Source organism: Pinus tabuliformis, chromosome 7, assembly GCF_031772625.1.
Source record: "Pinus tabuliformis cultivar Carrire ecotype Pingquan chromosome 7, CPIR1, whole genome shotgun sequence".
NCBI lineage: Eukaryota > Viridiplantae > Streptophyta > Pinopsida > Pinales > Pinaceae > Pinus > Pinus tabuliformis.
The window spans coordinates 1,085,121,170-1,085,134,832 of record NC_142293.1 but is presented as its reverse complement, the minus strand read 5'-3'; positions in this window follow the sequence as shown (position 1 = coordinate 1,085,134,832).

Here is a 13,663-nt window from a genome sequence, read left to right as displayed (position 1 = left end):
GGGCCATGTAAGCCAAAAACAATGATGATAATGATGGCATTGATCAATGATCTTGAGACCCAAGCCTTCAGGGAGCGTATGTGGTCATATGTTGTCATATGCAATTTTATGGGTCTTTGGCTCACAAAAAAAGCCTTGTGTGATTGGATCAAACATCATTGGATACCAAGAGGAGAAATACTCTTTGAAGACTTGCCTATTGATGCAGAAGTTTCTTTCTTGCCTTCGACTTCACCCTTATCTAACTTGTTGACAGACCTTGATGGAGTAGGGCTATCAATAGCCTCCTTGGACTTTAATTTCTTCTGATGCTTCTTACTGCTTTCCTGTTTGTTGTCAATGTCCTTAGTGCTCTCTTCTAGTAGGCTTTCCTCCATGTGTTGGGAACCTTTTGCTTGAGCAAAGTGTTGTGCTAGAAATGTCTTCCAGTCACTGTCCCTACTTCTTGATTTCATGGAAAACTAACAATTTAATTAACCCATGGTGGTAAATACTAGTTTCAACATTTTTAGAGGATGACTTAATTCCTCTGGCCATCTTGTTTAGGCTCATCCATAGAAAATAAGGAAAATTCATTTCAAGACCTCCCTCGAAATGCAACAAAAGTCTCAAATGATAAAGGAAGGTAACAACATACCTACCCTCACAAGTCACAAACCTCTGTAGAGCATTAAGCATTAATCGATACTCTTCTTTGACCCAACTTCTCGGAATGCCTTTAGTCCAGTATGGGTTCTAGTGTTCTAGAGTCAAGAATTTGTGACAAAGCTCCTTATTGATGGTTGCACCTTTAAAATACTTCTCCCCTGTGGTTGGTAAACTCGTGGCCTCTGCTATGGTAGCCTCGGTCACTTTAAACTGTAAAACCCAAACTGAACATTCTCACCATCAAAATGTTGACTTAAAGCAAGAGAAACATCTTCATGATACCCTTTAAATTTTATGAGGAATGAAGTCCACCTAGCTCGCTTGAGCTTCTCCCTACACGATTTATACTCCTCAGTCTCTCTGTAAGACCAGAATTTTGGTTCGTGCCTATCCACCCCCATGCTCGCAGTGAAAACAAGTCTTGAACTTGAGAGGGGTTTGGTACAAGACATAGTAAACGAGTACCAAAAATACTTAACACAATGTATCGAAAGTAGTTTTACTTAGTACCGGATGAAATTGACATACACGGTATCAAAAATTGTCAACACACACAGTAACGGAAACGGTTGACACAAAGTTCAGTAAATGGGGATACAAGGGTATTGGAATTAGTTACACGTAGTACTGAAGGCAAAGCAAGAAGGGAAATAATGCTCATATGTATGACGAACCCATCTAGAGGGGCATTTATAATTCAAAGGGAGAATGATAACGACTACAATGTCTGGATAATTGGTAAATGAGTGGTGTATATGGAAATGATACGTCGTATGCAGAACTTGTTCAGAAGTTATTTCCATATCTGACATTGTATTTACGGGAATGGGTATTAGATATGATACATAGGTTGTGGTCGGGTACATAGGTACGACACGGTTCACATCAAAGTTCTGTTAGTCCTTCTTGTCATCATTCACCTTCACGGTTATGAAATAGTGGGATCATCATTACTTAAACGACCCATGAAGGTGGAATAAGGGATAATATAGTTTCTTAGATTAGTATTAGTACTTCAGTTAGTCATTACCATAACCATCCCATTCGATCACACAAAAGGATTTTTTTCGAAGGTAAATGGTTTAGGATTAGGATAGGACTAGCAAGTAAAGGGTGATAAAAATGAGGATAATCATATGTCATCGCACAATTAATATGAATCCTTAATAGCAAAAAGTAAAAATATTGATCTTATACCTCCATTACCAGATTACACATAAAACATTTCCTTCAGTACCAGATGAACGTAGAGAATTTCTTCAGTACCGGATGAACACAACGAGCTCCTTCAGTACCAGATGAACACAGAGAGCTTTAGTATTGGATGAACACAGAGAGCTTCCTCAATACTTGATGAACACAACGAACTTCTTTAGTACCGGATGAATGCAGATGTCTTAGTGAAATCTCCAAATTGATATTTTACAGGCTTCCTCTTGTAACTTAACGCATTCTGAAGGTCTAGCTAGAGTAGATAATGATAATTGTTGATGTTGTATATGAATCCATTTATTGGAAAAAACAAGGAAATGAACAATACACACTAGTGCAAGAATTCAAAAATTGCAACGGAAGAGGTGGAAGTTGAAGCAAATGAAATCACTGATCAGGTTCCAAGGTTGTGTAATGGAAAATCATTTTGGAGCTGGATATCTTCCTCTTCTCGGGATCAAGTTGACCTTCGTTTCCTGTTTCCATTTCCATTTTATTAGGAAGTCACCTAACTACTACTATTCTATGGATTTTTCTTGAGCCTAGATCAGTCAATGCTTGTCAATGTTTTCAATTTTAAGGAGTCTGAAAAAATTAAAGAAAACTCCATTCACTATCCCGTGGATTTTTCTCGAGCCCGGGCTAGTTCATGCTCGCCAGTATTTTCAATTTTTAGGAGTCTGAAAAACCTAAATAAACTCCATTCACTCTCTCGTGGATTTTCTCAAGCCCGGGCTAGTTCATGCTTGCCAGTATTTTCAATTTTTAGGATTCTAAAAAACTTAAAGAAAACTCCATAAGACCCCTTTTCCATAGATAATCTACCAGGGTTGGATAAAGGAATAAGCTTACTCTTGTCAGATGTTCTCCTTATTGCTTATCTACATGAGAAAACAATCAACTTTTTCATTTGTGAGTCACGCATAAATAATCATAGACATTAGCACACCTATATACATATATGTACAAAATGAAAATAATTATGCAACAAAACTTACAAAGGTGGATTAGTGAGAGGAGGGTTCCTCTCTTCGACCAATTGTATTCTAGAATTTTGAAGAACATGATTGGAAAAATCCTCTTTTGATAGTGGCTTGTGATAAACTTTCAATCAGTGTCCATTGACGACAAAAGAGGTCTACTCTCCATCAATAGTCTTGATTTTAACTGAGCCATTGTCGTATGCTGTCTCTATCTTGTAAGGTACGAGTCATCTAGTTGACAATTTCCCTTTGAAATTTTTAAACCTACTGTCATATAACAAAGCCCAATCGCGAGGTTGAAAAAATTTCTTTTTGAGGAACTTATCATGCCATTTGGTTCTCTGATCTTGGACAAGCATGGTTCTTTGAAATGTATCTTGTCTGGTTTCATATAATGCATTTAACTCCATCAATCTTTGTTTTTGTGCCTCGCATATATCCATTCCTAGTTGCATGTTTTTTTTTAATGTTTTAATCTGGAACTCTATAGGAAGGAGTGCTTATTTTACATAAACCAACTCATAATCGAGTGTCTCGTTGTGTTCCTCCTGATTGTTCTATAGGCCCACAAAGCTTTAGGTAACCTATCGACCCACTCTTTGTGATGAAGTTGTATTGTCTTGGTGAGAATGGCTTCAATAACTTTATTAGTGGATTCTACTAGCCCATTCACTCATGGATGATAAGGGGTAGATTTCCGGTGTCTAATTTGATATTGCTCAATTATGCTTTTTGACCAATTTAGAAGTGAATTGGGTGCCTTGATTAGTTACTATTTCTCTCGGTACTCCAAAGCGAGTAAATATTTCCTCAAATAATAAATCAACAACCGATTTCTCATTAGCATAGTATAATGCTTTCGCTTCTACCCACTTGGTTACATAATCCGTACATACCAAAATATACTTTTTCTTTTTAGACATAGGAGAAATTGGACCAACAAGATCTAATGACCACTTGTCAAAGGGTTCAATAACTACCTGTGTTTGAAGAGGCATTTCATTTGTTGGGGTTGGGTTTCCCATCCTTTGACAATCTTCATAACTAGCCACGTACTTCTTTGCATATTTAAAAATAGCGGGCCAATAATATCCATACTGTAACACTTTGTATGTAGTCCTTTTTTCAGTGAAATGTCCACCACATGGCTCATTATGGCAAGATTTTTGGATATCCTCCATTTTATCCTCTCATACACATCTTCTAATTACAAGATATGGTCTAGTACAATACAAACAATCATCATGCCACATATAATTAGTGTTGAGTTGAATGATTCTTTGTTTTTCTCTTGAGGACAAATTCTGTGGCAGTTTTCCTGTAACTAGGTAGTTGGCTACATCTGCATACCAAGAAGTATAAGTAGAAATAACTAATAAATTTTCATCGGGAAAATCATCAGCAACTGGTGCACTATCACCTATATGAACAAGTCTAGACAAGAAATTAGTAACAAGATTATCTCTTCCCAACCTATCAACAATAGTAATATTAAATTCCTACAGTAGTAACAACCATCTAGTAACTCAGGCATTAGTGATTGGTTATTCATTAAAAATTTAATAGCTAAATGATATGTATGTACAAACACTTCATACTCTATTATACAATGTCTAAATTTATTGATGGCATGAACTATTGATAAGAATTCCTTTTCCGTGAATGTATAGTTAAATTCGGTAGAGGAGATAATTTTGTTGACAAAGTAAATGGCATAAGGGATTTGATTTTCCCTTTGGCACAGAACAACCCCAAAATTTGTGTTTGAGGCATCAGTAAAAATGTGAAAAGGGAGGCTCCAAATTGGTCCTCTTAGAACTGGAGCAGTTGACAGTTTTTGTTTAAGAGTTTCAAAGGCAATTTGACACTAAGGACGCCATTGAAAATCCAAATTTTTAGTTAGAAGTTTAAACATAGGAGCAATTATTATGGTACATTTTTGAATAAATATTCTATAGTATCCGACATGCCCTAGAAAGCTTCTAACTTCTCTTTGAGAGCTTGGAGTTTTAATTTGAGCAATTATTTAAATTTAGCAAGATCCACTCTTATCCCAGTTTCAGAAATATGATGACCTAGCACAATACCCTCAGTAAGCATCATTATGGATTTTCATTGCTAAGGGAAAGGTTAGTCTCTTGAAACCTAATTATGTCTTTCTCTAGGTTGTCTAAATCTTGTTGAAAATCTTTCCCATATACTGTGAAGTCATCCATATAGACTTCGACACAGTCTTGGGTTAGATCTGAAAAAATAGCAAGGACAACCCTTTGAAAGGTGGCAGGGGCATTACATAACCCGAAAGGAAGAACCCTATAGGCATAAGTACCCCATGGACAAGTAAAGGTGGTCTTTTCTTGGTCTTTAGGTGCAATTTGGATTTGGTTATAGTTGCTAAATCCAACTAGGAAGGAAAAACATTTCTTCCTAGTCAAGGTATCCAATACCTTATCAATGAAAGGCAATGGGAAATAGTCTCTAAAGGTGGCCTTATTCAGTTCCCTAAAATCCACATAAATCCTCCATTTATCGTTTTTCTTAGGTACAATGACTAGTGGTGACACCCACTTACTATCAAAGATAGGGTAAATGAAGTTAGCATTTAAGAGTTTTTGAAGCTCTTCTTTTACTATTTCTTTTAGGGTTGGATTCATTCTCCTTTGAGGTTGCCTTAGTGGTCTAATTTCATCGTTTGTATAGATATGGGGTATGCAGGTATCTGGGTGAATTTCTTTAATATCAGAGTAGTCCCATGTGAAAGAACCATGTTTCCTTTTAATCATTTAGGTCAGTTGTTCTAACCTTAGATGATAATTAATGTATAGAGACTTCCCATGATAAATTTAAACATCATGGGCAAACGACTCTTTTATTTCATTTTTTGTTGTTGTTGCAAACAATGAGGAGGTAGAAGGATGACATGTTTCCTGAAATTCAAAACTGAAAATATGCTCATATTCTTGGAAAGATTGCTGGAAATCAATAAATTTGATTGTGGATAAGAACAAGTTCAAAACTTGATCCTCAGTTTGTTCTTGAAGACCTTTAGACTGCTCAATTGTTAACAATGGTTGAGTACATTCCTCTTCTCCATATGGGCTTTCTAACCACAAAGGAACTTCTATAGTAGGTTGGGCAGGAGGAAATAAAACAATCTTTTGACTTTGACATCCATTAGAAATTGTCATCTCTCCATACTTGCATCCAATGAAGGCATCAACAATAGTGAGCCAAGGTCGACCCAGTACTACTGGATGTCTAGGTTTGGAGGATTTTGGATGGATCACAAAGAAATATACAAGATATTCCCAGGAATCTAGAACAACTATTATGTCATCCAGGCTTCCTGCAGGTTTAAGAATATATTTGTCTACTAATTCCAATAAAGTTTGGTTGGGCCTTAAGCCTTCTAATTGCAACTTTTGCATCATATCCACAACCATGACATTTATTGTTGCACCTAGATCAATAAGGGTGTTTGGTAAAGAAATACCATTCATCTATATGATCACTACTGAGTTTCTAGGATCAGGGTATTTAGAAGGCATCCCTAACATGGTTTCCGATAATTGGCTAGCTAGCTTGATAACAAGGGGATCCTTCCTCTTTCTTCCTTGCTTTTTAATGCAAAGGTCCCTTACAATCTTGGCATAAATGGGAATATCCTTGATGGCTTGCAACAAGGGACACACACATTTCATAGTTCGGACTTTGTCATATTCTGGTGGGACCTCAGTATTTTTAACAAGCAACCTTTTTGGGTAAGGTGGATAAGTAATTCCTTGATATGGTTCAGGTGGTGTAGTAAAATTGATTACTCCTTCAAGAGGGTTTTCTTCTTCACCAAGAGGAAAATATTCCTCTTCGTTCTCAGAAGGTGAATTTGTTGGATGTTCTTCTTGAATAATGACTGCATGTCCTATTTTGTTTAATATCTTCCCAGATCTTAACCGAATTTCATTGATTGGAACTGAAGTGATGGTATAAGTAGGGAAGGTCTGCAACTCTACATTCTGCACAGGTTGAGTTGGTTTATTATTAGGATTTGGAATAGGTTGTGTAGGAAATTGAGTTGGTTGAGGGGGATTTGGATTCGGTGGTACTTATTGTTGACTTAGATTCATGGGCAAAGAAAGTTGTTGTGGGTTTAGGTTTATAAGAAACTGTTGTTGAGGAAGTGGATTCATGGGTAGTTGTTGTCATTGTTGTTGTTGTTGGAATGAAGCCAAGAGGGGTGGATCAAACCCTCGCAATAACTGAGAATGTTTGAGGGATATTGTGTATAGTTTGGATAAGAGGGTGCTTGGTAAGGTTGTAGAGGCATGTGTCCATACATAGTTCCCCTCCAACCTTGTTTCCAAGAATTTCCTTGTACTGGTTGGGGTCCCTATTGAGAATAAGGCATCTGAGGGGCCCATTGTTGTTGAGTGAACTACATGTAAGGATCTTTGGATATGGAGGCGTTTTGTTGCCTCCATCGTCTCCTAGAGGAATAGGACAAATCTTGCAATTCTATCCCCCCTTTGTATATAGGTTGAAGTCCTAGTAATTATGAAGGACATTCTTCAGTTGAGTGCTTATTTGTGCAAATTTTACAAACCTCTAGGGTATTAAGGGGACATTCTTTTTTACGATGTTTCTTCAAACAACGAGGACAAAAGATAGTCAAAGCAACATTTTCCCATTCTTGCCTCCTTTTGCTATTGAGGGTATCTAGCTGGTTACTAATGGTACTAAGGATATCAGTTTTAAAATTATCTAACAGATGCCCTAATTTTGTCCTTGTTACCCTAGTTGTGGTTGGTTTAAAGGTTCTACTTGCAAGTTCTCTAGGACTTTTCCAGCTTCGGTTTGACTACAAAAGTACTTTTTACAATATTCAGCAATCTCATCAAATGATTTTTGATAGGAATCATCTGAACCCATAAGGTTAAGTACTTCTATACAGCCATCCCGCACTCCTTTTAGAAAAATGGTCTTAACTGTGGCGAGGTCAAGAAAAACTTGTTTGGATTTTTTGGTAATTGTAAAGAAACCTCTCTAAATAGTCTTCTAGGCTTTCATCTTGAGCTTGTTGCATTCTAAATATGTCATTCCAGGCATCCATAGGTCTATAGTAGTCATGGTATTTTTGCAAAAAGGTTGATTTCATATCATCCCAAGATGTAATAGTATGCTCCCCTAGACTCATAAGCCATCTTAATGCAAAACTTTTTAAGGTGTTTGGGAAAAGATTCAGTTTTTTAGCATTATCTGTATAATTATAACTTCTACACAATATATCAAATTCGAATAAAAATGAATCAGGGTCTTCGGATGTCATACCATTGAAATGAGGTAATGATGACAAGGGAATGTTCTTCATATTGACATTCCTAGTAATGTGAAGGAATGGAAAAAGGCTCCCATGTTGGGTGGAGAATGGTTTTTCCATTATATTATTGACTTGTTTACTTCATTAGTAATTACTTATGTGTTTTTTTTTAAGTATTTAATTTATGTCATGTATGCATTGTTTATAACCATTTGCAATGCTTTGTTTCTCCCATTTGTCCACTAACAACAACCAATTTCAGTTGTGATTTATTTGCAGGGAACAACCAACTGCTAAGAAGGTGTCTTTTGGTACCCCATTGCTACAAAAACACCCAAACACTTACAGGCCGAATTGGTTGGCTCTCCGTGTGAATATTGCATCTTGAATGTACATGTAGGGATTCCCAAGCATGACTCCACATACATCAAGGGGAACCACATCTAGTTCTATTTCATTAATAAAATCATCATTGATGGTAATTCTAATTTTGCATTGTTTTTCCACCTTCAACTCTGCATCCTTATTTACCCATTTCAGTGGATATGGGCTTGGATGATCATGAACTCCTGATCCTGATTTCTTGACAGTTCTACTGCAATGAGATTTTCCTACAATCCAGAGTCAAATAGAGCATCAATCTTTGTCTTATAGACCTATATCTTTATATGTAAGACTTTGGTCATTTCTATATCTTCTTTCTGTTGAAGGCTACTCAAATTCACCACCTTTTGCACTAATGTACAAACTATATTCCCATCCATGTTTGAGTTGCTTTCAACTTGGTTGCTCGAATCAATGACCATGATATTATTCTTCTTATTGAATTTATTTTTGTTCTTCAAGTTAAGTTGTAGATGCAGATTCCAACACTTGTCCTTTGTATTGCCATCAATGTTGCAGTGGTTACAGTGTTTGCTGGGATCTTTGCATTGATGTGTTGTGGCTACCATATTTTTATCCTTCCCCCCTTTTTTTCTTATTCTCCTCCTTAGAAGATCCATGTTGATCATTTTGCTTCAATCCACTTGATTTTAGTTTCTTCAGACCTATGTTCTTCAGGTATTACACCTATAAATAATACTTGTCCTATATTTTGGGTTTGAATAACATCACTTGCTCTCGTAGATGGCGGTGTAGACCCCACAAATACTTGAGGAGTACATTTGGGTTCTTTGGGGAGATACCCAACAGTATGGCCATATTTATGAACTCTATGGTGTACTCCTAAACACTTTGCCCCGATTTTTGCATGAAGTAGTGTGGTGCAGGTAAATTCTTAGTGCGGACACAAACAATTCCTCTAGCCCAAAAGAGCAGGTCTAGCCACAAACAAACAATCTATGGAAAATATCCTTAAGGTATAATTAATTAAGAGGTCCTACCTCTTAGAACACTATTCCGCTTGGTGATGATCTTGCTTCCTCACTCCAATTATCTTTCGTTTCCTTCCTTCGAATACCTAAAACAAGCAAACAAAAACAACAACAAACCTGATAACATACAATATTGTATTCAACCTACTTAATAGGTCAAGGAACATTCAACCATAAAGATGTAAGATGACATTTCATGTAGGAAATCAATCAATAGTTGCATTTATATAAATCAGAAAGATATTACAACTAGTGCCTTGACGCTGCTGGTCTCCTCCGACATATCCAGGTTCCCACACTTCTGCTAGCACTTCATGGATAGCCCCAACAATGGAAGTTTTAAGGCCTCTTTCCCTCTAGTCTCAAACCAAACCAAAATCACACTATTCTCCCTCAAACATACACTAGAAAGCTATAAGCTATATAAGACTTGTTGGTTATTCAAACTTGCTCCAAAACTCCAACTAGCTTTTGCTTGGGAAAAAGAGAGGTTTATATAGCTTGGATGGATGGGAGATGGTTCCCTTCATCATGGGAGAAGGTATTATCTCTTAAGGTTGCTCCATCCTAATAGAGGAAAGGATCCCAAACTGAGTTCGTCGGCTCTATCCAGCCCAACCATCTACCAAACTTTCGTTACGAAGCTTCTAGACATGGAAGCTTCGGCTCCTTATTTAAAAAACCTTCCAAAAGAGGATCGACATCATTGGAAAATGGATTAGTCACTCCGAACAACACGAGGGCTAGTTTTAACCTTTGTAAATCGATGCGAGGAGAAAACTGGTTAGTAGCGCTGGTCTTGTAAAGTGGGATAGAAGGAAGATTCTTGGGAAACGATGTAAAGGGGAATTATTTTGCTCATGAAGAGGGACATACTGGGAGTTTCTTCATGATGGGAAAGCATGTCGGGTACACTATAGAGGTCCTCCGGGATCGTAAAAAGGGAGTAAAGGGACAGTGACAAAATGATGTGTAATAGATTCCCCCTAAAGCGTGAAGGCCGAACTAGAGTGAGGGGTGAAATGCTTACAAGTGGACGCGGGGAACCAAAGTCTGTCATCAGAAAACCTGCAAGCAAGCATAGATACATATACATCACTGAAAAATCTTAATAATGATACATGAATCGTGGTATGGATGCAACCATCCAGAGAATGATCATGTGAATAGATCCAAGGCATGGGCACAACCATCCAATAGAAAGGATCATAACAAAACTAAGGTATGGTTGTAGCCATCCAATAATGATAAGGATCACATATAACAACTCACGGTATGGTTGCATCCATCCATCTGAAAGAGACATGTATATCAACATGACCATGTCACATCACCTCGCAACCTGGACTTGTGTAATCTTAGCCTAGGGTCTTATGCTCCAAAACACCCGATCAAAATACAAATCCTAACATGTGAATGAATGTGTTGAAGTCAAACATGCTAGGAAGTTGCTTGATTACCGGTCAATGATCTGAACCGTTAACAAGCGCGAGAGAAACCACCAATAATGGAAATGGCTCTCAAGGTACTGGCAACACAATTCACAGAATGTGAATAAAGGAACTAATGTTGAACACCTGTGAAATCACCCAATTGAGAGCCAATGATGTGAACTTGTTGTCGAACGTGAAGAACTTGCCATTAGGGCATGTAAGCTCTAAGGTACTAGAAGGGAGTCTCTCGGTCAACTTCCCGGATAATGAGATGAAGTCGATAGGAAGTGACCATGTCGAAGGAGGGCGATTATGTATCCCACATCATCGACACGAGACAAAGGGATGCAAATGATTTCAGATGATACAAAGAATCAGGAGTAATTGTAACTGTAGAAGGACTGAATCTTGAACATATCGACAACACGATTATAGAGTTTGGCATATTTTGGATCCATAGGATCGGTGGTCATGATGATGTGGTAGAGATCAAATGGAAGGCAAAAATGAATGGCCCAACCCAGGAAGGTCAATGATGAAAAGGAGGATATCCCAACCAAACACGAAGCAAAAAGTGTCATGTTCAAGAGTGAGCTGCCGACACGACTGTTAGAATTTCCAAATTCCCCCCCACCATTTCTAGCAGGTACCCCAATTATTTTTTATAGCAAGCTTGAAGGGGATAGCATATGCTTGCACTATAAGTTCATCATTCAGACAAATCCGACCTAGTAAGTTTAATGAGCCCTAAGAAGGAGAATCTCACGTTCTTCATGGCGATGAATCCAATGTCGTTTAAAGTTTTAACGAGTTCGACAAAGGGGTAACTCGGTATCTTTTTCATGTTTAGAGAGTTTGAAAAAGACACGGAATTTTTTTTCCACATGGTCCCTTTTCATACATTTGTGTCTCTTAAGCCCGAAAAGGTAGAAAACGATACTTGAGAGAACCGCTTGACCATTTCAGTCAAGGAGTACCTTTTTCGTAAATAGTGCATCCCATCCGTACTGGGTGAACAACGTTTCACAGCCTTTAACGAGTTCAAAACGACAAGAGCTCGACAATCTTTTCGTGTTTAAAGAGTCGGAAAAAAAGTTTGAAAGAAGACCCCCCATTTTATTCTCTTTTATGAGTCAAAAAAGGAAAAATACTCTGCGATCTTTTCATTTGAGTTTTACGAGTCAAGAAAAGAGTTGAAATGTGACTCCAGTACCATCATCAACAATCCATCACTTGTCGCTGCACAAAAAGGTAAATGCATTATCCAGTTTTGAGGCAGAATAAGTAAAAAAATACTCAAAAACCCTAATATTTCATGAAAAAATGAATAAAATGAGGCCAAAATAACTATTTTTTACCATTTACCATTTTACCTTTATGTGAAGAGCTTTTTACCCACTTGTGCGCTAATTTTTTCGGAGCATATTGTGGGAGATTTGGGAGGTCATTCGCTGAGCCGTTAGTTGCAAGTAAGAGCCAAGACCTTAAGCTCCATTTTCATACTTATTTCACCCATTTTTATTTGATTTTTGGATTTCGTGAGGAGTTTTTGGCAAAAATGTGTCGCACTCGGTCAGCGTAATTTCTGGGCACGGAATCGTGCCGATCGGGGGTTGCTAAGACTGTCAACCGCATCGTCAATGATACTTTTTTTTATAATAGTCGCACTGCCACCGTGAACAAAGAGTTTTCAATTTTTTTGCTCAATTTGACCATTTGAATCCAAATTTTTTTGGCCAAAGATGATTATTGACTTGATTATATGGTTTTTGCTAGGAAAAAATCGTGGAAAATGGTGGATTGGAAGGAATGCGAGCATGAGGATATTGACACCCAAGCAATGGCTGATCCAAATTGCTTGGATGCTTTGAGGAACTGTGGGCTCCTCAAATTCTTCCTTACACTAGGTCTACGGGCTCAACCTGAATTGTTATGGTACCTGCTCAGTCTCTGGGATGTGAATCGGGAGATTTTCATCATTGGTGACCAAGAGCTAGAGTTGGAAACTTCAAACACTTATTTCATCATAGGATTGTCCTGGAGAGGGGAACCAACCAATCTATATGGGTGGAGGCCGATTGGGGCAAGTGTGGCCATGCTACTTGCCAAACATTGCCCAAAAGCTCTCAAATCAAAAAGTGGAAAGATCGAGATTATGACAGTTCGGGATCTTGTGTTGAGAGTGTTACTACTGACCATCAACAGAGTGGCTGGGTCCCAAGCGCCGCATGAGACCAACAAGTCGAAGTTTCAATATGTTATCAACTGCACGACGCCCACTATATTCAACTAGGCGGAAGCTATTAAAGTCAACATGAAGCGCCAACTATCAAAAGCTAAGGCGGGAAACCTGAAGCAATTTTGCCACAGGTTTGTGCTAGTGACTTTCTTCCTGGAGCGGGGTCCACTACCAGCTAGTTGAGGTGGAACCATTGATGCCACGAGACCCACGAATGGTTCGTTGGACTGAGTTGATGCCACGAGACTCACGAATGGTCCGTTGGAGTGAGTTGATGCCCAGGATTACTAGGGCCCAACAAATGTCCTATAAGCCCGCCTTTTTCTCATGGCTACGATGACAACTAATCGTAGTGGAGGATTGGCCTTACAACCATACCGACTTCTGTGGAGATCCAGATATGCTGCTCCCAAAGGGGGAGGATTATGATGATGGAGGTAGAAAAGAAACAAATTTTT